Source organism: Dermochelys coriacea, chromosome 2, assembly GCF_009764565.3.
Source record: "Dermochelys coriacea isolate rDerCor1 chromosome 2, rDerCor1.pri.v4, whole genome shotgun sequence".
Taxonomy (NCBI): domain Eukaryota; kingdom Metazoa; phylum Chordata; order Testudines; family Dermochelyidae; genus Dermochelys; species Dermochelys coriacea.
The window spans coordinates 104,735,994-104,757,509 of NC_050069.1; positions in this window are offsets into that span (position 1 = coordinate 104,735,994).

Sequence of the window (21,516 nt, forward strand, 5' to 3'; positions counted from 1 at the left end):
GCATAATACTAATTAACAAATTAAATGACTGACTTTCTGCATAACATTAGAGTTAAAACCACTTTGTAAGTTTGTCTTTGGTAGTTATTTACTTTGACAATAGCATGCAGTGAAAAACTGTTAAATGTTTTCCTAGAAACATTATGCACTGAGTAGTTTTCTTTTTTAAAACTCCATATTTTATTATAATTCATTTGACTTTCATTACATTCACTCATTACAAAATGTATGTGCATTTAATCAATTTCTGAGAGCTGCCTGGTTTTCCAATCCCCTTTTGTATCACTGTGATAATGTCTTTAGTCTATGCAAGTATGTGTGGGATCAGGGCATTGCCTTTTCTTGTTTTCTCATAGTATAGGACAGACTGCTCAAGAAGGAGGAATGTTAACAAAATACTAACAATGGCAGGTAGGAATCTGAAGCAGGTTTCAATTTCCTTTTTTTAAAGAACTTGTATCATGAGTTTCTGATTCATTCTGGGCGAAAGAGTGATCATCTCAGACCAGCCAATGAGGTGAGAAGAATTCTCACCATGTTGACTATTTCTATTAATTTATGACCAGATCTGCGCAAACAGTTTTGATCCCAAATTTTCTTTCCACAGACCATCACACAATGGAAGGGGGGGAACACATTTTCCTCTGTTTTTGGAAATATTTGTTGAAAGTAAAAGGAATTTTTCCTTAGTTACAGCTGGTCTTCCCATGGTGAAAACAATGTCAACATTCACAATGTGATTATAAAGACAAATGAAAGGGCTATGGAAGTCACACAATGAGGGTAGATTTGTTAACACTCACCCCCTCCCACCCCCACTCCTCTGCAAGTGAAACCTTTTGGTGTCTGTTCCTTTTTTAAAAAACCATGAAGCACAACCCAATCTTTTCACACTTCTAACCCCATTATAAAGTGTCTTCAAGAACAGCCGTAGCTGTGGAAACAGGGCAAATCTGTTAATTTCCTTTAGAGGTGTAATAAAAGAAAGTAAACAATTATATGTTTCAGGTGATTCATGTGTATCTGTTACAGCTGATGACCTGCATTGTTCAAGGGTTTGCATCCACACTGGAGGCAAAGATATGAGATGAAAAATAAATAAATAAAAGGTCTGGTTGGGATTTGCGACAATGTATTTTCTGTCGGAAAATTCTAGTTTGTCAAGACCAAAAATGTTCATGGGAAGGCTCAGTTTTGATGAATTCCGGTTGGGAAATTTTGGGGGGAAAAATTTGTAATTGTTGAAAAGACCTATTTTTACATTTTTTATAATTGAAAAATGGACATTTTTCGGTTTCAAATGACTTTTTGTTTAGAAGTTTTAAGTTCATTTAAGAGTTTTAAAAATGGAAACCAATTTTGAAATCTCAAAAATTCTCATAGGTGGGAGAATCATTTACCTCCCAGCTCTGCTTAATAAATATTATTCCTTACAGTTATTCTGAATAATTTATAACACGTCATAAAATAATTCTGAGTTCCCCTCTTTCCCTCGCAATAGGTCCCTGAATAGCTAGTAAGAAAGAGAAGGAGTACTTGTGGCAACTTAGAGACTAACAAATTTATTTGAGCATAAGCTTTTGTGAGATACAGCTCACTTCATCGGAAGCTTATGCTCAAATAAATTTGTTAGTCTCTAAGGTGCCACAAGTACTCCTTTTCTTTTTGCGAATACAGACTAACACGGCTGCTACTCTAAAACTTGTCAGAATTAAAACAGGTTTTTTGTGAGGCTGGTCTAAGGAGTAGACTCCAAACCACCATCCTAAAAGTAGCACAGTGTTCTGCAGATATTTAACTTACCTCCTCATACAATTGAGATGTATGTGTATAGACCTGAACATCACTTTAGAAAACAAGAATAATATTTGCTATGTATTTGAGGGAAATTGCAAGGGAAACCCATGGTGAATCAGTTTGAACATACCTGCTGTCACTCAATTAACTATTCATTCATTACACTTCTCCCACTCTATCCTCTATTCAATGTGCAATGCATTTCATATTAATACAGTTATGATTGTAGGTTAGGGAAATTTTGAAATTCATAGCAAATTGGCCACATGCATTTTGATAGTCTTTCATTACATGATCACATACTATTTTTTCAGAGACTCTGTCTCACCTGGATAGAGGGTGTTCACTTAGTGAGCCACTTGTCAATATTTTGTTTTCTCCTCATTGTTCAATATGTAGCTCTAAGCCTTGATTACTGCACAGTATTCAAACCCTCCTCTGAAGACAGAATTCTTAATTTCCTCATGGGCTTTTTGGCAGTCCTCATCACTATAGTATCTGAGTGCTTCACAAATGCTCATGAATTTATTTTCACAACACCCTTGTGAGGTGATAGAGTGGAATTATCCCTAGTCTACAATAGGGAGATTAGCTACAGAGAGATCAAGGTCATAGTATCCATTAATTTTGGGTGCTCAATGTGAGACATCTATGAATTGAATTTTCAGAGTACTTAGCATTATATAGCTCTTTATATGTGCAAAACACAATTCCCATGGACTTCAGTGTTGCTGTTTGTTCTGAGCACTTCTGCAGATCTGATCTCAGAATCTCAAGCTGGGCACCCAAAAATGATTAACACAAAATTAGTGGCCACCTCTGAAAAGTTTGGTTTCAGTGACTTGAGTAGCATCACTTAGGAAAACTGTGACAGAGACAGGGATAAAATACAATTGTCCAGATAAATATTGAACTGTTTTAACCATGATTATCCTTTGTCTTCCTGCAATCCCTTGCCTCATTTGCTAAACAATACACAGCTTGTGCAACAAATGAAGCAAGGGACTACAGTATCAAAAATCTTTTTTTTTAAATGTTAAATGAAGTTGCAACAGAATGTCAAAATAGAGTGCCAAAAACTTCTAGGTCAAGCATGCTTTGGAGATTTATATACAACTAAAGATGTGTACATTGCTTTGGAAACCTTACACACACACACACACACACACACACACACACACACACACAAGAGCGTGTGTGTGTGTGTGTAAGGTTTCCAAAGCAATGTACAAATCTTCAGTAATTAATCCTCTACACATCTTGTCTCCAGAGGAATATTTTTACTGGGATCACAAATAAAAAATGTAAACTATTTGTTTCTAAATCAAGTCACATCAAGAAATAGGCTAAATTAGTTATTAACGGTGTAGCCATCAAAGAAGTTGACAGCTTCTGCTACTTGGGTTCCAACATAACAACTGCTGTGAGGAAGACCTCAACAAGACAATAGTTATTGCCAGCAGAATGTTCAAGTCTGAAGAAAAACAGAATCTTAATGGAATCTTAAATCAGCGTCCATGACAATTAAAACCAGATTTTATACAATGCCCACTGTACCCGCTTTACTTTACAGTTGCAAAATATGGGTACTGACAAAGCATCTGGAGCAAAAGCTGCAAACATTTGAAATGCGGTGCTTATTCCATATTCTAGGCATGACAAGGCTAGATAGACTAAGAAATGACAACATCCATGGAAGACTGAAATTGCAGTGCATGAATACAATAATTGAAAGGCACCAACTCCAGTGGTTTGGCTATGTTGCAAGAATGACCCCATACCGACTGCCTAAAATTGTTCTGTGTGGAAGAGTGCATGGTGAGAGAGTCCGTGGATGTCCAAGGAGACAGTGGCATAACATGGTATAATAAACCATTCAGGCAAACCCCCAACAGGCTCAAATACCAGCTCAAAATGTACATGGATGGAATCTGCACATAACGTCAGCCCCACCCAACATTGCATTGGGAAAAGAGATGATGGTGATGATGATTTGCCCGTGTGTATGTTCAGTCAAGAAAAAGATTAGGTCACCATCCAAAATGCAAACCAAAACTTTTTTAAAGAGCTTAAAAGCTTAGTTTAAAACAAAATATATATTTTACATTTCCCCGTACATCTGCACTCTTTGGTTCCAGACTGACTGCTGAGAAATCATTATGAGAGGATCTGCACCTGTGAGATTGCCAGCCCAGATCACCAAATCCAAGAAGGTCCAATCATTTGGGCTCTGAGTCAGAGGAGCATACAGAGCTTTGCGTGCTTTTTCTGAACGGAATCTCCCACACCTTTGCCCATTATGCTGAACTCTCTCACTTCTAGAGTTGGACTTTTGGTCTCTATAGGTTGTGTCGTGTCTGGCCCATATATAGGATACAAAACAGTGGAAAGACTCCTTTTACTCTTTCCAGTTCCTCCACTTGTGCACCTATGTTGAGGTGTACCTGGCTTTTGTGGCTACTCACAGGAGGCCCCATGGTCCTACTAGAGCCTGCCCCAGGGAAGTAGCAGAGAAGATGGGTCCTCAGGCCTGCCTAGAGTGGCCTCACAGTAGCAGGCAATTAGAGCCCAGCAGACTCAGATAAAAGGAGCTGCAGTGCCTTAGCAGATCAGTTCCTGCCTGGAACCAGAAGGGCAAAGAAGAGTGCTCTTCTACAACCAAAGTAACTTGAGGGATAACCAGAATTTGCTTCTGGCTGGAATTGCTTAAGATGGGTTTGCAGTGAGAGAGAAGATGTAAGAACATAACTCTGAGGTAAGGGTGAAGCTAAAAGTGGCCAGGTAGGAAGAGGCCCAGGGAAGAAGCAGCAACTAACTGAAATCGAGCAATACATGGCTCCTGTGCATAGGGTCCCTGGGTTGCAACCCAAATCAGCTGGCAGCCCAGGGTTCCTCTACTGGCCACAGGTAAAGTGGCATGAACCCCAAGAAGGGGACAGGTCTTATTTTGGATCGCAATTTAAAGGGCCCAGAGTCGAGGCTGAAGACCCTATAGTGAGGGCCAATAGACTGTTAGTTACTGGACTCTTAAAGAGTTAATTTGGACTTTGTAACTCGGGTGGAGGCCCAAACCACAGAAGATCCACCAAGGTTAGCTGGAAGCCTACTGGTGATTCCAGGGGTGAGAAAAGGACTGCAGCATCACAGCCAGGTGATAGGAGATGCTGAAGAGATGGGTGCTACCCATTACAGCACCTGATGAGAATCAGCCATAATATGGTCGAGTGTAAATATCCAGAATAAGGGTTTAACACCTGATTTTAAATCCCATGAGGCACCTAGGCACCTAAATGCTAGAGCTGGTCAGAAAATGGAGTTTCCACTCCAGGGTAATTTCTAACATTTCAAAACTTGATTTTGTTCCATATCAAACATTTCTAACTTTAGCACAGAACAGGAATTCTGATAAATTTTGATTTGGAAACATCAAATTGTTATGTTTTGATAATGTTTCAACATTCTAATATTAAATATAAGATGCATATAATATATTTAAATTATTATAATATAAAAGTCTGAAATTAATCAAAACAAAGCTAAAATGAAACATTTCAACATTATCAAAATGAGACTAGCATCTCTAAATGATTTGTTTTGGCACATTTCTGTCAAAATTTTAATCAAAACTGACACATTCCTGCAAAACGCTTTGATTTTGATGTAACTGCATTTTCTGATGGAAAATTGTACCACTGAATTTTTTTTACCGGCTCCGCTAAAAACCTTTGAAAATATACCTTCAGATCCCGAAGCAGATAAGTGTAGGCTTAAGTCCATTCCTATTCAGCAAAGCAATTAAACATGTTCTTAAGTCCCATTGATGTTAAACATGTGTTAATTATTCTTTCTGAATGGGGACCTATGATGATTGTTGATAAAAATGGAAAAGACCGTACAAGCCTCCCTTTTTATTTAGAAATTGCATACAAAAGTTAATTTAGCTTCATACATAATAAACATTTTTTAACATTTAAAATATATTAGTATTGGGTCAATTGATATACTTGTTTACCATACTGTAGGGTAAGTGAGTGGTAATGGCTACATAACTTAGAGCATAACTTAACCTATTAATTTGTATATGAAGTACTTCCTTTTCTCTTTGCTCTGTTCTATTTACACAGAACTGAATATCAGAATATGGAACAACTGGTGATATAGTGACACTGACAACCTAAGGCTTCCCTAAAGGGGGGAAGTGCAGTCATTACTCTTATAGCAGTGGTCAGTGTTTCAAGGTCAAGGACCTTCCAACAACCTTCTCTCTTTTGTGTGTGTGTGGTCTGTATGTGTCTTTCTCTCTAGATTGAATACAGCAATCCCTTTCCTGAAATCATATATGAACATTTCCTATTACCATCACATTGTGGCTCAATGAGTTTTGATCAGAATTTCAGACATGTTCAACTATACTTCATAGGTATAGATGGAGGATATGTAATTATATGAGTGTCTGTGCATATTTATGTCTGTATTCCATAGAGACAAAAAGAGATAATTTTTCATATATTGGTTGCAGGTTTCATACAATGTACTGAACGCAGAATTTAAAATGTATTCTATGCAATTGCACAATTTTTCAATATTTCATATGACATAAGTCAGTATGTTAGCAAATTATTTTTAAGTTATATATTTAATTAATTACCATAAAATATTACATTTTCAAAGGTGATGCCTCAATTTAAGAAATCTAAGTCAACAATTAAACATCTAAATAATATCCAGGTTTTGCATTTTCTCCCTGTCCTGTGTTAGGGTTGTGCACCACCCCTGAAGCAGCACAGAATGATGACATGTAATCATTCTAGGGTAATACACAAAACCTGCATAATCTCCACAAGTAACATTAATGTACACAGAAGTGCGCACCCCCCCCCTTTTTTTGCACTGGGAGCATGAAAGCCAGTTTTTCTGGGGTAGGATCACACACACAATCCCTACTTGTCTTTGCATATCCAGACTTCTGTGCAGTCTTCTTTACAGCCCTGCATGTCTTTACAATCCAAAGTAGTATCTATCCTGAGTCTCAAAGCTGCTGTGGCCTGTCTTTCCTATTGACTTTTAAAGGAGAGGGGTTATTCAGCACTTTTCTCAAAAACTGGATGCTTTTAGGCAACATGTCTATTGAGGTCGGTTTAGGGTTCATGATTTTAGAAAAAGTTTAAACGTTTTGGCGATATTCTTGTTTTGTCCCATGTATTTTGCAAAATGAAAAAGAAATACATTGATATGTTCACAATATACTCTTTCCCCAGATGGGAGGGTAAGGCAGGAAATTAGTAGAACTGGTCAGAAATTTTCTGATGCAATGTTTATTTGCCAGAACATGCTATTTAGTCAAAATCAAAATGTTTGGTTTTGATGAAATTTCATCAGCAAGGTGTCTCAAGTCTGTGAGGGAATTTTGAGAGAGAGAGAGAGAGAGAGAGAGAGAGAGACTTTTTCTATAGCCTGGAAGTTACAACACTGGCCTAGGTTGTGGCAGACCAGGTGCAACTGCTCTGCCTGGTTTGGAGTGATCTGGGATGAAAAACTGCTTGCTCTGAATCAGGCAGAGAGGAATTTTGAACTTGGGTCTCCCACATCCCATGTCAAATTCCTAATCACCAGGCTATAAAGAGTCAATGCTGCTCATTTTCATTTTGTGAACTATTTTGAGAGAAGTTCTTGGTTTTCTTCCATTCCAGAACAAAAATAAATTTCCAAACTTGAAAGTATTTCATGAAACAGACTTTATTTTCCAGACCTAAGGAAAGATATTTTTAACACTAAGGAATTGAAGACCTCTATGCAGTAGAACACCCTTTAATAATGATCATTCTAAGGAATTCTCATGAGTTCCAGAAATATGCAACACAGTGGTGCTTTCAGCTGTTATTCGATTATTGCTGTTTTCTACCACATAAGACACACCATGGTCATGTAGTAGGCAATGCATTTCGGTATAACTCAAAAGAAGACTATAATTAAAATCCTCAAAATCTGTTTCATGCCTAGCTCCTACTTTTTCACATCAAATATTTTAATATAAGTGCACAGACCAGTGCTCTAATACCGGCACATTCCCCATGTTAAATTAAAAGCGAAAAGTTGGGATAAATTGTCTTTTCCATATTAGTGGCAAATATATTGCTTACCTGTGCATAGTGTATTATTGCTAATATATTGCTTACCTGTGCTTGCACACCAGGAACCATTGGTAATATAAATGCAAGGAGTTTGGGGAAAATTCTGAACTGATTAATACATTGACTTTAAATTGTGCTAATGCATATGTTGGGGCCAGATTGTGCTCATTAGTCACTGGTCTGCACTGTGGTTGATGCAAAACCATGGTGTTCCAGAGGAGTAGTTTCCTATACAATGTCTCAAAAGACTACATGATATGTGGGGGAGTGCACCTGCCACAAAGGGGTGTAACATGTTCTCCTTAAACAGTTAGGTAGATACTCCCTCCTGGTCCCTGTGTGATGTCCGCCATCCCAGAGGATGTCAGCAGGGAGTAGTCCCTGCATTCAGTATAGTGCAGGGAGGGCAGTTTTGCCTGTGAAGGTTTCTTGTGTCCTCCCCAACCCTGCAGCCATACGCAAGGACCAGGCACAAACCATGAACCTGATTCAGTTGGATACTTTTTGCCCTATTTAAACATGATGATAGAAGAACTATTAGCATAGAGCAAGGGGACTGGGATTGTGAAATGACCAAGTAGTGGAAGTTTGCTCATTAAGGTCCATAATTTTCCTGAGTGTGCAACTTCAAAGGTCATCTAAGTGCATTCTGCACAGGGAGTTGCAGCATAGAGCTTGGCAATTAATGTATTGGTGCTTGTAAAGCATGACAAGGGCTGTTCCCATGAGCTTGTGTAGAACCAAGAAGTTGTGATAGTTCAGAGAAGTTCTATAGAATACACAATTTATGAGAGCCTATCCAGACTTAACCAAACTTGCCTAACTTTTTAAGTGCTTTCTTCACCAGATTAAAAACAAAACAAATGATTATCCAGAGTTCCATGGAAAGCCTCAATAAAAGAGGTTAATCCCAATCCCATTATGTAACAATCAGAACTCTGATGCTAAAATGATAGAGACCAGATGAGAGATAGACACTCAGAAGGAAGCTTGTATTTTTAATTTATTTATTTTTGTAAATATAACACATCTGGAAGGTATCTGTATCTAAAAAAAGCAGGAGATGTTTAAATAACTATTTAGGAGGTTTCCGTTTTATAGCCACAAACTAATTCAGCAAACATATTTTCTTGGTGTTTAGAAAGCTCATCTCAGTAAGCACTGATTTCATTTTCATTACACAGCATGTTCATTTGCTTCAAAGGCTGGACCAAATCTTGAAGTCCTTACTTAGTTGTCAATGAGGCAGAACTCCCAGTTTTAGCCTCTAGTAGATTGACACTGATTTCTCAAGCAGAAAAAATTGAAAAAAGAAAGGTAGTGCATCCCCGGTGCAGACTCTTCTGGTACTTGCTAGTGTACAGAGCATACCACACCTCAACCCACCTAGCTCTGTCCCCTTTGTGTTCAGTGATAACAGCCCTTCTCCCTTGCCCTTGGAGAATGCTGGCTATAACATTGTGGCTGCATCTTATGGAAAGAGGATCTATATATTCCTCTTATCCATGCTGAAACAGCCATAATTTGTCCCATAATGATACTATATGTAATGTATGGGCTCATAGTAAAAATACAAATGTTCATATAGGTATGTCATGTTATATAATATTTACCTGATGGCTGTTTGTTTGTATGTTCATTATTCTATCTGTATTTGTATATAGATGTTTTATTTCAATTTAATAAAAGCTTTTTAACAGATTAACAAAACATCCTATCATTGTCACTTCAATAGGGCAGAGATTTCACTCAGCTGGAATCGCTTGGGCACACAAATAACTTTATTAATGTTAGTAGTCCCACTGAAGTGAGACAATTCATTTGAAAGTTACTTGTGTATGTGTATTTGAAAATAAGGCTGTGGAGTGACGTCATCTCATAGTATGAAACAAATAACTGAGGATGGAATTAGTGGATGGGACGTTATGACAGGATCGGTCACAGAGAGACCCTTGGGACTGTCACCTGACGTGCTGAAATTACCTCTGAGCCTGTTTTCCGCTGCCAGCTTGGGACTCCAGAACCCTGCCTTGTAGAGTCAGACATGCTAGTCTGCTGCAACAGAGACCCAGGTCTAGTCCATGCCCCGAAAGCTGCAGACTTTAACCAAAAACTGCTCAGCAGGTGACCTATCTTCAGAACCCAGACACCCAGTTCCTAATGGGACCCAAACCCCAAATAAATCTGTTTTACTCTGTATAAAGCTTATACAGGGTAAACTCATAAATTGTCTGCCCTCTATAACAATGATAGAGAGATATGCACAGTTGTTTGCTCCCCCAAGTATTAATCACTTACTCTGGGTTAATTAATAAATAAAAGTGATTTTATTAAGTATAAAAAGTAGTATTTAAGTGGTTTCAAGTAATAACAGACAGAACAAAATAAATTACCAAGCAAAATAAAACAAAACACGCAAGTCTAAGCCTAATACATTTAAAAAACTGAATACAGGGAAATCTCACCCTCAGAAATATTCCAATAAACTTCTTTCACAGACTAGACTTCTTTCTAGTCTGGGCCCAATCCTTTCCCCTGGTACAGACCTTGTTAGTTCCAGCAGGCATCTTAGGTGAAAAGCAGGGGATTTCACGTGACTGGGACCCCTTTGTTCTGTTCAACCCCCTTTTATGACTTTGGCACAAGGCAGGTATCTTTTGTGTCTCTCTGGGTCTTTCCTTCTAAATGGAAAAGCACCAAGTTTAAGATGGATTGCAGTACCAGATGACATGGTCTCATGTCCTGTGAGACTCCAAGCCTCCATTCTTTCTGGCCTGACTCACAGGAAGGCTTACAAGTAAACAGAGCCATTTACAACCAATTGTCCTGATCAATGAGAGCCATCAAGATTCTAAACCACCATTAATGGTCCACACTTTGCATAATTATAATAGGACCTCAGAGTTGTACTTCATATTTCTAGCTTCAGATACAAGAATGATACATCCTATATAAATAGGATGAACACACCCAGTATATTATAAGCTTTGTAATGATACCTTACAAGAAACCTTTTGCATAAAGATATTCCAGTTACATTATATTCACATTCTGAGCATATTTTCATAAAGCATATGGAGTGCAACATCATAGATGTGATGTTATTGTTTTTTTGTAAAGTTCTGTCTAGGCTCACTTGATATAATGTAACTCTACCATAGCAGCCTACTGCAGCTATTTTGACACCAAACTACCAATAGTGCTGCATAAGTTTCATTTTGCAACCTAAGATGGTATGAAACTCTGCTAGTCTCAGGTTCAAACAAAATAATTAATTTTGCAAAATTTGGTCTAAACTTTTTCCAGTATCCCAACGTCATTGACCCAAATGAGATGTTCTGCTGCCTCTCAATAAGTAAAATTTATTCCAAGATTAAATTTGATGGTGGTTTGGGTTTTTTGACATTTCCTGCAAAAACAATTTTAAAAGTTGTACATGCGTATAGCTTCTGGATCCCTGATAGGCTTCATTTACTCCATGTGACAGGGACCCTTGAGTCACTTGTGTTGCAGTATTCTGGGAAGCCAGTTGTATCTGACATCTTACAAAAACCTCAAGACTTCTATAAAAGTTTAAAAAAATTTAATCCCATAAACCACCGAGCCAAGCTGAAGTCTCGTGCATCAGACCCCATTGAACCAGGATTACATCTGGACCATTAACTTTGGTTACATAGAAGGAAGCAGACTGAAGGTTTGGATTGGTCTGTCTGCGGCCTAGGTCTTTTTGATCATAGCCTGGCCACACACAGCAGAGGCCTATAAATAGTGGTGAATTTCAGTGATATGTCTAGGTACTGTTTATAGGCCAAAGCATAAACTTCTAGAAACAAAATGAAGAGTGTGACCAGCTGAGGACCCTCACTAGAACTATATGAAAGGCACTAATTTTGATTCACATGAGGTTTTCCCCTGGCCAAATCTAAAGCCACAAATGTGACAATTACAGGTCCGCAGAGGGCTAGCCACCTCAGGTTTGCCTGGAGTTCCAGTTTCCTATGAACCCAGAACTTCAATCAGACTCCTCACAACAAATTCTAGGACTGCAAAACAGCTGCTCAGTTCTGCTCCAATGTCTTTTGAAATGCTCCCCATTCTTCCAGTGCACCCAGGCACATCCCTTGGGTTATACAGCAGATGTTGTGTGGCTTCCACCCTACAGCAAAAAACATGCTGTGTCCCTCACTTTGTATGAAACAACTGTGGTTTATTTGCTCTATAAAAACCTAATTGGTGGCCAGCTAGTTAAAAATCATTTACCAGTTATTGTGGAAAACTGTGGGTTGGTAGTGAAGCAGCAACTATTACTGCTAGTGCTACTTTTTTAAATTTTTACAGTACCTTTGTAGAACAGGCAAAAGTGTGTTTAGTGGTTAGAACATTGCTCTGGAAGCCAGAACTCACATTTTCTATTCCCAAAGCTATTGCTCACTCACTATATTATCTTGGCTATTGAATTAATTAACCTTCATAGGTGCCTGACTTTACCATCTGTAAAATAAAAAACAGTGCCTACTTCATACAAACACAGACATTGGTGAGGCACAATATTTGTAAATGAAAGGTGTTTGGCAAGTGCAAAATATTTGTATCCAGAAAGATCCCAGAGTGCTTACAGATTATATACTATGGCCTGTACATGTATGATCATATCTAACTACATATGTACTTTTGGTGTGTGTGAGTGAGAGAGAGAGAGAGAGAGAAAATACACACACACAATGAGAAGGAGAGGAAACTGTGTGATGTACAGTGTGGCATGAAGATTTTCTCAATGAGTGTCGAATGACCACATTACTTGTGGGTATGTCTATAGAACTTGGAGAGTGCTTCCCAGCACCAATAGACAGATAGGTGATAACTTTGTTCAAGCTAGCATGCTAAAAATAGCAGTGTGGCCATTGTGAGTCAGTCAAGCCAGCCGAGTATATACCAAGGAAAGTCAAGTGACTTACTTACTATGGATGAAATCTTGGCCCCATTGAAATTGACCTCAATGAGGCCAGCATTTTACCCAATGAGTCCACCTATATCAGATTTGAAGGGAGAAGAAAAATTTCATGTATACATACGCTCACATCACATATGCAGTGGTGATCTCTATAGGGTAAACTATAGAGCCCTGTGATAAATTACAGATCAACCCTAAATGAAATAGATTGTATTAGTTCTGATATTTCAGTGAGTGTGTTGGAAGGACTGTGGTATAGTATCCCCATATTTGTAAATGTTTCTATTTGAATCTCATGTACAATAAGATAATGCAGTGTACCAGCCTTTCCTTTAGACAATACATTTCTCATAATACTAAAGCAAATATTTCATGAACTGGGCCCATTCAGAACTAGCTAGGCATGTATGAAATCACTAATTGTTGCCTGCAAATTTTAATATACAAAAAACAGGTTACATACATCACCTTCAACTTTCACTGACTTCAGTGGAATTAAGGGTGCTACAGGTGTCCAGAGAGATTTTAGTGAGCATAGGGAGAATTTGTAAATGTTATATATGTGTGCGTGTGTATGTGTGTGTGTACGTGTTAACCTATGAAAATCACTTTTTGTTCTTTTGAGGGAAAAAACAGGGTAAAACAAAATATTTCACTTCTGGAAACAGAATTTGCGTGAAATATGATTCTTAGTCAGATTGACATGGACACAGTGGCAAAATGAGAACAGACACATGCAAGGAATTAAGTGGCAGGACGGAAATTTTATTAAATTTTTAACACAAGGGGGTGGGGGGGCACTACTCACCCATACTCTCCTACACCAGGCATTTAAAGGGTTCCAGTGAGTGGGTTACAGGAATCCTTACCATATTACCATAACTGACACCAGGGTTACAGCGCTCCTTACCATATATTATAATCCATAATGTGGGGTAGGCTCATCTCAGCCTACCCTGCCAGGACTGAGCTTTTCCTGGGTACTAGCACTCTTCCCCCACCCACAAGAGGGACAAACGGTGCAGCAAGTTGGGACCTCGCTTTGTGAAGGCCACTAGGTCTGATCTCAGCCACAATGTCTCACCCTATCACATGAGCCCTAGGTCTTGTACCTGTGGGAACTGTGCATTTTATTCTCTTAACCACACTGGAAATGAGTAGTGATAAGTAAACCACACACCCCCAGTACCATACATGTTCCTGCTTAACCCACTGTGGCTTACAGGTACTGCAAGGAAGGCAAATAACTTTCTGATCCTCCACCAATTTGGCTTATGGGGGGAAAAAATCCTTCCTGATTTCCTAAACAGAGGAGCAGCTAGACCCACAGCATCTCTCAGGCTGGGTTCCCATTCCTAGTTCAGGTGGGTAGGGTAGGCTGCTGTAATGGAATGAAAAGAAGCTCCACATGGCCCCTCCACTGGGCAAAATCCTGGGAGCTGGGGAATGCTGGACATTCAGCACCCCTCTTCCCCAGCTGGCCAATGGGTGCCAGAGACTCTCATGGGAGGAGTTACCTATTGTCTCTTGGAAAGTGCATCTCTCTCTTTCCTTTGCCCCCCTTTCACTGCCAGCCCCATCAATTTCCCCCACCCATTGATGCGGGTGGGTGGCATTTCTCCTCTGTGATGCAGCAGTGGGCTTAAAATCAGTGATTTTCTGAAACTTTCCCTGCTTAGAATTCAACAGACAAGGAGAGGATCTGAATGTAAAACCTGGCTCTGAAAAATCACTGTCAACTTCCTGCCATCTGATAAATGATCCAGAGCTACTCCACATCAGGATGGAAATGTGTTAGGTACTAAAAACCACTGCTTGCATGACATCATTCCATAACAGATTACACTGTAATGTTAGGAATGTAATCATTAGCATTTAAACATGCATAAAATTTAATTAACCTACTTACCAGTTTGCTTAGAACTTTTGAAGGGCTACCTAGAGTCCTCTCTAAGCATTTTATTGCAGAGTTTTGGAAAGCTCACAAAAGAGAGAAGTTCACTGGGATTTTTCTCCCTAAAGCTGATGAGCCATGACAGATGAGCAGATGACCCGAGTTAATTATTATTGAATTCGTTATTACTGCTTTGTTGTCACCCAGCTCAGCCAGGGTAAAATGATGACAGTAGGTATCTCATTAAAACAGCTGTTTCAATTATGTAGCGGCAAATATTTAAAAAGCAGGCCTTCCAAGTTTAAAGCTGTTAGCAAAGTTTGTTTGTGCTGGTTGTGCCAACATTCTCTGACTGAAAAAGGAGGGGGGGAAATACAGTGTCAGTCTTAATTGTTTGGGTTTCATGGGGGAGAGGTGCTAAACAGCATAACATAAAAGGTTGAATATGAGCTTTATGCAAATTTCCTGAGTTTATGTGTGAATTTGTTTTTCTCATCTTTGGCTGAATTCAGTTGTGTTTACTGTCCATCAGTTACATTTAGACAATGCAACAAAAGAGCAGTGTTTGTGTTGATTTCTTTCCAGCTGGAGGAAGCGATATGATTGCAAGGTTTTAGGGTGTTTATCATTTACAAGTTGAGGTTCATATTTATTCATTCTGAGCATTAAAAGTTTTACTTCTCCTTCCTGCACAAATACAGCTTCTTCCTTTTGGATGCTGAGCTCCTAGTATAAAGTCTTCTGATAATTATTTTTATCTCTGATTAAAACACAAGTTTATTAGATCGACTGCTTAAATCATAGGGCCTGTACAGTCCATGCAGATCTGCAGAATCCAGGCCACTATCTTGGATTCAGCACAATAATATCCCCATGTGTTTCTAATCCATATATTTATTTGCATTTTGGTTGTATTTCTCTTGGATAAATGTGTCTACACCAAAGAGTATTATATATTTGCTGGTCTTAATGAATGACACAAAACTGCCTGAAGTCAAGTTGCAAGATTTTAAGAACTAGAACCTCCAGGTTATGGGCTGAATTCTGACCTAGGGTGAGTCGGCTGGCAATTATATCAGAAAAATAACGAACAAAATGGGCAGTGTTAAAGTCATTATTAAAGCTGGTCCACTGATACCAGCTCTGAAATTAGCCTTCAGTTTCCAAGGTGGTGGATTATGACTAGAACAATTATTGTAGCTACAGAAATCTGATACCACAGACCAGTGGCCTCTGCCATCAATGATCATATAGCTACTGGGAGTTGGTGAGAGATGGAAGGGATTAAATTACATAGTGGCAGCATGCTGTGCAGCCTTAGTGGATTTAGGAATAGTGAGCAATTGTGTTTTACATTCTGCTTCCTACTGAACTGTTTGATGCTAGCTATGAGGGTGCTTTATGTATTTATGTATTATGTTTATTATTATTTATTATTTATTTAGATAGCTCAGTGCAGGGGTGGGGACACCTGGTGCAGCACCCTATGAGACAAAAAAAATGTTCTATTGCTCTGTAGCAGCTTCACAAGCTGAAAAAAGCCACTCCTTATCCAAGAGGTCTCCAGTTGCTTTCCCCAGGAAATATGGATTTGACACACTTGCCACTGCAATTGCAACCTTTGGTCTCTGGTGGGCATTCTCCTATGAGGCTCAGCCACTTTCCTCTGTTTTCCCTCCCAGATTTTCCCATATCTTAGTGTGTTTGTTTTGGGAATTGCTATTCTTCTCCCTTCTGTGGTGACATATATCCTTTGCATTCATATCCTGTTCAATGGGATGGCGCAATTTGTACAGCATCCCAGAATCTGGCTCTACATGTTCTGAATTCATGCCCTCAGGGGTCACTCCTAACTAGTACAATTGTGCTAATCTCCAAACCAGTTCCATTTTTTCCCATTGCTTCTTCCCAGAAGCAGCCCTAAATAGCAGGGTTTTTTTTTCTCTTTACTGTCTTATGTTGTAGTATAACAATACAGACCTAGTCATGCTGAAGGAAAGGTGGTGGTGTGTGGAGATAGCAGAAAAGCTGAGTTTAGAGAAAATGTGGGAAAAACAAAGGAGGATGGTTGTGATTCTGACATTGGCTCCACCTTCTCTTAAGGCAGTTTCAGTCAATGAACCATGCTTGACTGAGAAGTAGAACAAACCCAAATCCCACAACCGTCTCAGGAGGTGTCTCAGTGTAAAAGCCAAAAAAGATACCATGGATGTGGGCTTCTCTATGATGATTCAGATAATCCCACAGAAGATGAAGTTAGCTGGGTTCTGGCTTGACATCGTGCGGCTTTACCTGCAAAGAAGACACATTGCTGTGTGCAGGAATTACCAGCACAGAAATCAGAGGGTTTGGGTATATAGTGTTTCTAGAGAGCAAGGGTGGAATGTCATTGTCTCCTTCTATTATATACATCAGGAGTGGAAGGGAAGCACTATTCTCTCAGGTGAATGTCTCAGAGCAAGAGGATAGTGCAATCCGGGTCACCTTTCAGCCACAGTGTGAGATAAAGCAGTTGTGCTGCTCCAGCACTAGCACCTGGTGAAGCTTTTGGGGTCCCGCCACTAGGAACCTAGTGGTAGGCAGGCTGCTCATTCCCCCAAAAGATCTTTTCTGGCTTTGGGGGGTTAAATGTTGCCCTTTTATTTTAAGTCAATGGGAGTTTGCCACTGACTGCCATTGGAACAGAAGCTGGGCGAACTAGGCCAAAGCACCCCGGAGAACAGCAAAATATAATGGGCAGGGCAGAGCCCAATGACAGTCCTGGGGGATGGAAGGAGCTTTTGAATTCATGCAGAAACTCAATGGTTTTATGTAATTTCTCTCAGAAAGAAGGCGGAATTCAATGGTTATGTGTGTTCTGAGTTCTTTAGGTACATATCTCATACAGAACTCCAAGGCAGAATCAGAGGGTATGATACCACAGGGTTTTGTAATGATCTAACATTTACCCCTGAGAGTTTGTATAGTATGTCACAAAGTGTTCCTGCTACCTCCCCAAGCTCTCCTAGTTGTGAATTAGAGCTCTTCTGATCACATAGGCATGATATCATCCTGTGAAATGTGTTGCTGTAGGTGACTTTTACAGATTAATATCCAACCCCGCTCTCTGCTATGGCCATCTAGAATTTTATGGAGTTTTTTAATCAAAAAGCAGCTTCTCTTGTGATAATTATTCACTTCTGAGGAAAGAAAGCTACCCTGCATTGGTAATGCGAAATCTATTTTTATTTGTTACCTTTACACAAAATGGATGAAAAGCTTAAAAAAAAATCATAGTGTAGGCTTTCAAGTTTGAATACATTGTGAATAGTTTTGTATAGCATATGTGGACTTTGATCTTAATTGCACAAATAACTCTTGTGAGTTTCCTTAAGGCATATTGTGTGGTCCTTACTCATAAAAGATTTCCTGTAATCTGAAGATTTCCTCTAATCTAGAGTGACAAACCTGTTAGATTATCTAATCCATCTCCCTGTCTGGCGTGACTGTGCTTTATTGCACATAGCTGCAAGGGGAGGGAGGGTCCTTTTTGTCCTTGTCCTGTTTATAAACCAGTTTGAGCAATTTTGTTATTTTTGTTCTGATTCAGCATTACGGAGTTATTAAGATGTTAATAGTTATCTACGAGGAAATTTTTCAAAAGTGCTTAAATGATTTAGGAGTCTAAATCCCATTCTCAAAAGTGACTTAGGCACTTAGAGTGTCTTTGAAGTGCAGTTTCTAGGAGTCTTGTTTTGGTTCAGTTTACGTATCCAGAAATTCAAGTGTTCATCTGAATGGAGGTGAACTTCTTGAGTTTAAAAATCAGGTGGGATACTTCATGAGAAGATTTCTTGTGGGATTTCCGGGATTTCTATCTCCTAGTCAGCTCAGAAATTCTGTGAAAGAAGCCTTTAGTTTTGTCTATTCTATTGTCTTACCTGAAAGGAGAGACACGTGACAAAGACTTTGTCTTCGCTAGCACTTTTTCGTCCCACCATTGCACTAACATCATGCATCATTCCCACACAGTGATATCAGTGCTTGGGGGGGGGAGGATAGTTCAATGGTTTGAGCATTGGCCTGCTAAACCCAGAGTTGTGAGTTCAATCCTTGAGGGGCCATTTAGGGATCTGGGGCAAAAATTGGGGATTGGTCCTGCTTTGAGCAGGGGGTTGGACTAGATGACCTCCTGAGGTCCCTTCCAACCCTGATATTCTATGGTAACTGGAATGCTAGTGTAGAATGGCTGTTGGCACTTTAATTTCACTGGGTTGTCTAGCTCTGCTCTGAATAGGTCTAGATGACATACCAGTTAAAATGCCAGCAGCTGCCTTTCTAGTCTCCCAATCCCACTGTTGCTGCTTGCATACATCAGTTTGACCTGTAGGGAAGAAATTTCACTTTCTGCCCATAGACTGCATGTCACTGTGCCAAGGAGCAGCACAAGGCCTATGCACCACTAAAGACTCACTGAAACTCTGTTTTGAGGATTTAAGTGAAATTTAAATGGTGCAAATATTTCCTTCTGCATAAGGGTGAATTTCACCCATACAGCTTATTGTTGATATTGATTTAGTTAAAAATAAAGTTGCTTGCTTGTCATGTACCTGTTAAGTTAGACATTCTCTACACCCTGCTTGTTTGTAGAATATGAGCCTTGTTAAACAAATAATTGCTAAATGAAGCACTCAGGTAGAATAAAATTAAAAGTAAAGCAATATTTACATATATTTATTTTTAAAACCTGACATGTCTGTCCTGTCCCAAATTGATTGACCTGGATGCATATCTGTGCACCAATCACATCCTTGCATGAATATAAATACTAATATGTTGCGATGTTATTGTGTTCATGAGCTTGAGTGACCACTGTGTCACTCAGTTGAATTCAGTGGAGCTACACTGACAAAGTTGAGGTGACACAGTGATGGAGCAGGCCTTTTTGTGGGAATGATGCAATCACCAAGGCTTTTGTGTGTTTCTCAGGTTTGTAGTATTCTATTACTTTGATGTGTGTTTTAGCAAGGATTTAGGATAAAGTTTTAAATGCTCAGTGTCTGTGGCTGGTAGTGAACATGAAACTCTTGCAGTCATGTACTTTGTCTCATAATCCAGGATAAGGCCCGTATGGGAATGTAGAGTAATGGGAGGTGTGAATTATATGGGAAATGCTACAGCAGGATTGGAAAGTTATATTTGCTCCCTGGGGTTTACTCTACATGCCACATGACTAATTTATATTTTATTAAACATTTTTCTTTGAAGATATAAGTAACTTAGTAAAAAACTACATAAAAATTAAGGATCAGACTAGCTGATCAGACTGAGCTGAATTCAGTGCCAGGACCAAGTGTAGGGAGCCAGTCTTTAAGCTCCCATTTCTTAAAGTAACAGCACTTGTTTACCACTACTTAAAAGTGCTTGTCCCAGGCTACAAAGTTGAGTCTCTTTGGATCTGGGTTCAGCCCCAAACAGCAATGAGGACCAGCCCTAAATCTGGGAACTCAAGTTGAATATTCCCAGTTTTTGGGGCTGTTCAGATCCATGATTTGGGCCCATTTCTAAATTTATATTGCAGTGAAAACAGCACTGTAGTATTGCCACTTGGCAGTAGTAGGCACCATAGTTAAGGAACAGAAGAACAATCTACTCTAAAATCCTATTTTCATTCACTCACAGTTTCCCCAGAAATATAAAGTGTCTCAAAGTAAAAGGATATTGCAAATGAAGGACACTGACTATGCTCGGAAGGCATTAACCGATAGCACGGTCAAATATCTAGCAACATTGACTACTACAATATAGAAAGCATATTAAAATTGCTTTTCTGTCTATTTTTTCAATAGCATCCATCTCTGACGTTTTTCTTTATAGTTTCTTCTGTCTTTCCATTTCTCTTTTATGTCTTTTATGGACGGCTATGCCCTGGAATTGTGCCCATATTGCAATACAGCAAGACCTGCCTTTCACCAGAGTTCAGTTAGGGTTCATATTTGTTCCAGTATCACGCACTATAGCTTCAGTATTAAGAATCCCAGGGCCCTCCCTTTCTCGGCCCACTCTCCCTGCCTCACTCCCTAGATATTCTACCCTCCCAAGAAATCAACCATTCCAGAAGTCTCTCCTGAGTCATTACCATTTCATAGTGAGAATGGTACTTTGTAAAACCATAGACAAGCACAAATGTTGAGGAAAGGACAAAGTACATGCAGATTTGTCATGAGTTTTGTAATTACCTTTGTACTCTTCAAGGAATCCCAGTAGCATAAGGAAGGAAGAAGGTAGTATTGGTTTGGACCCAGGTGACTTTAAAACTATGGTGCATTGCATGGTGGGATCCTATTAATAATTAAACTATCTGTCACTTACCAACAACATACATTCCAAATTAAATTTAAGCAAAAGGAAAAAAAGATCATTTGGGACTGTATTAGAGGGCTTCAGGGGGAAATAAATAATAATCAAACATCTGTGTTCTAAATAGTACGTGCTTTATCAGACAAACAACTGTTACTGTCTCATTGTATAAAATTGCTTGGGGAAAATACCATAGATGGAAAGCAAAGTTTCAGTTAGAAAAGGGGGAAAAAATGTTAATTAACAAGTCAGCAAGTGATTGAAAGTTGCTGTATTGCCCTTTTCCCCCTTAGTATCTCTACTAGATTTTTTTTAAAAAAACATGTTTACTTTAGTACTCCGTTCAGTGGACAATCAGAAACTAAAAGAAGATGCAAGCCTATATTCACATTGTACAGATCCAC